Here is a 3,951-nt window from a genome sequence, read left to right as displayed (position 1 = left end):
ACCAATAATTTCCCTACCTGGGAGAGGAAAGTTTTGAATGAAAAGGCATAAAGGGTATGTTCTTTTGAAGATTAAGGCTAACAATTAAACTATTTAATATTAATTGTTTGAATAAAGTAATAGGATAGTTACTAAATAGCGAAATAAGCTAAAATAGCCGTGAAGAATATGGACATTATGTGAATAACACATACAAAATCTTTTTATATATTTTTTTCCGATTTGAAGACCAAAATAATTAAAAAGTCCTCTAGACAGAAACCAGACCCATAGTTCCATCACTACGATATCTTCATTATTGGGACGTCCCCACACTGACGGGTATAGCACTTGCACACCATAAACAACAAGCATTAACATGATTTTCACCTAAATAAGAATTTGTCAAATACTTTATGGGAACAGATGCATAGCTGCCCACAAATATAGTCTGTCTTGCATAGTTATTCCTCTCTCCCGCACAAATCATTGCCTTATAGTCCCTTTAAGAGTAAAACACAATATTAGCTGCATTATGGGGACGTCCCCGTAATGATAGGTGTATTATGTTGCATAACACTTACACACCATAAGCAACAAGCATTACCAGGACTTCTTATAAACCTTTGTCATTTGCTACATACATTAATGGGTCAGGCAGTTGTCTCCCCTTTGACTACATCCTAAATTGACACACTTATTTTAAGTATTTAAAAAAAACCATTCACCTGCATTATGGAGATGCCACATCTTATTACACTCGCACACATGTGTCTACCCAAGGGCTACCTACATGCGAAATTTCAGCGCCCTGGGAGCAAGGGGAGGGGCAAGATTTGAGAAAAAGTTACACAGAGGAAAAGTGGTCAGGTAGGGGATAGAAATGGCAATAGAGGGGTTAAAAGGGATTATTCTGGCCTCAATTCTTTTTTTATGAATTCAGGCTAACCCCGCTAACCCTCAGAAAAAGGCAAAAATTTTCTCAAGGCCCACCAGGGGGAATGTGTCAAGTAGGGCTATGATCCGACACTTACCTACCATAAATTAGATTTTTGCCGGAGAACTTTAATAAAAAATTAGAACCCCCTGGCCGATCGTACCCATAGTTGGTGGGCTCCTGCCCACGGACCCCTATTTGCCCCCCACCCTAATTTTATTTACCTACCACCCATAGGGGCCGGGTGATTGGCTTTTTCCAGGGGGTACCGAAATGCCGAAATATCGACTTTTTCCCTTTTCGCCTTGTTTTCAGATGCATTATTGTTACACTCGACCCTTCCTAAAAGACGATTGGCGCTACATTTTCAGGGCCAGTATATCAGCCGATTGCCCCTGCTCAGTCACATTTGGTCCTCCTCGGGCCCATAGGGGCTTAGTACGGACCCTTTTCAGAGCGAAATTGGACCGAATTCGGCCGAAAATCGCCACACGTGTGCCTGTATGCTCACAGCATCCGTACTTTCATGGGTATAAGTCTGAAATTCACTGGTGACCTGCCCTAGGAACCTTTACGGGATTCATTAACACCATCTTCCGGTTCTGACCTCTGCAAGTCGAGCGATGGCCATTTTCCCTTTTTCTATGTCACCTTCCTATCTCTATGTCACCTTTTTACCTGGAATGGGCCCACGAAATAACGCCACGGAGGTAGGGACTCCTATAAGGGTAAGGTTTAAGTGTATCTCCTCGAGGCCTACCCCCGAGGCAAGGTTTACAAAAAAGGTAACATAAAGAAAAAGTGGTCATGGCCGGGGGTGTCAGGTTTAGGGATGGGCAGCCTTACCCACAGGTTGCCCAAGGCCCGTAAAATTTGGTACTGATTGCCCGGCCGCAAGGGATCGAACGTAGTGTCAATACAGGTGACGACTTGGCCCAAATTTCTAAAGTCGACATTTTCACTGGAACATCCTTAATAATTATTTTAAAAATGGAGTAAGCTCTTTGAAATTCCGGCTACTCGCCTCCACCCACATTTTCGACTCTTGCGCATCCGAATCTGGTCTCAAAATTAAAATCGGACCATTCTACGATTTTTTTTTTTTCATTTCGGTAACCTCGGGAAAATGGCCACCCCTCGACTTCAGGAAGTCGGAACCGGAAGTGGGTGATATGGAACGGTGCGAAAGGTCCTAGGGTAGGTACCCAGTGAATTTCCCCTTGATACCCCCGAAGGTACGGATGTTGTGAGCAAACGGGCACGCGTATTTTGATTTTTAGGCCAAATTGGACGAATTTTGCTTCGAAAAGGGGCCCGTACTCAGCCTCCAAGGGTCCGGGGGATTCCAAATTTGGCTGAGAGATCGGCGCTGGGTTGAGGTACCTGCCCTGAAAAGTTTGATGTCGACCGGCCCGCTGGAAGGGTCAGGCGTAGCGATAATCCTATTGAAAAATCGGCGAAAACGGAAAAAAATCGATTTGGGCATTTCGATGCCCCCTAGAAAACGCCCATAACTCAACCCCTATGGGCAATAGGTACATGAAATTTAGCGGGCGGCCAGTGGGGGTCCGTGGGCAGGTGCCCACCAAAAATGAGCAGGATCGGCCAGGGGGTTTTGATTTTATTCAAGTTCTCCCGTAAAAGTCGAATTATAGGTAGGTAAGTGTCGGATCAGAACCCTACTTGACCTTATCTCTTTGTCACCTCTTATGCTCTGTGTCACCTTTTGGGACGTATCCGAGAAAGTACAAAGTGAAGTATGCGGTTTAGGTTCGAAACCCCGAGGGGTAGTTGTATCTACCCCAGGCCGACCCCCATGCAAAATTTCGGGGCCCTGGGGGCATTAGAAGGGGCGTATTTTCAAAAAGGTTACATATAGAAAAAGGGGTGTTGGCCGGGGGTAGAAGCGGGCCCTAGAGGTTTAGGGAGGGGTTGCCTATTCCCCACGGTTGCCCTAGACACTGGACCTAACCTCCGTAAACCGGGGAAATCGACCAAAATGTTTGGTTAACATCCACTTAGACCATAAGGTCGGGTAGGGCTCTGATCCGACAGTGAGGTACCTATAATTCCACTTGTGCGAGAGAACTTGAATGAAATCGGAACCCCCGGCCGATTTGGCCCATTTTTGGTGGGCACCTGTCCACAAACCTCCACTGGCCGCCCACCAAATTTTGTGGACCAGGTTCGGATTCGCAATGGTCGAAAATGGGGGGGGGGGGGGTATCCAAAATAGCTAAGAGTTTATACCATTTTTAAAGGAATTATTAAGGATATTCAAGTGAAAATGCCGACTTTAGAAATATCGGTCAAGTGTTCACCTGTATTAACCCCAAGTTCGACCCCTTCCGAACCTTCAATCGGTACCAAATCTTAGGGACAGGTTCCCAACTCTAGCGCCCATATTGCACCTAAATTTGGAGCCCATCGTTCCCATAGGGGCTGCTTACGGGCCCTTTTCCACAGCAAATCTTCAAAAAAACGGCTAAAAATCGAAATTTGCGCGCGCGCATGCGTGTCACATCCCTACTTTCGTGCACACCAACTTGAAACTCACCGGGTACCTAGCCTATGGTCCCAAGCACAATTCCAAAAAAGAAATTTTAGGGACCAACCCACGGGGGGGGGGGCGAGAGGTGGCCATTTTACCGGGGGTACATAGAGTAAAAAAAAATAGAGATGAACTAGGTGTTCGATTTTAATTTTGAGACCAGATTCGGATGCGCAATGGTCGAAAATGGGGGAAATTGAAGGTGAAACATAATTAAATGATTTGATAAAATCCAACTGCTCTTTGAAATTCCGGCTACTCGCCTCCACCCACATTTTCGACTCTTGCGCATCCGAATCTGGTCTCAAAATTAAAAAACGACCATTCTACGATTTTCCGAAATTTTTTTTTTTTCATTTCGATAACCTCGGGAAAATGGCCACCCCTCGACTTCGGGAAGTCGGAACCGGAAGTGGGTGATATGGAACGGTGCGGAAGGTCCTAGGGTAGGTACCCAGTGAATTTTCCCTTGATACCCCCCCGA

The sequence above is a fragment of the Patella vulgata genome, chromosome 6 (assembly GCF_932274485.2).
Source record: "Patella vulgata chromosome 6, xgPatVulg1.2, whole genome shotgun sequence".
Classification (NCBI taxonomy): Eukaryota; Metazoa; Mollusca; class Gastropoda; family Patellidae; genus Patella; species Patella vulgata.
The sequence above is the reverse complement of the archived record's forward strand: the minus strand, read 5'-3'. Positions refer to the sequence as shown.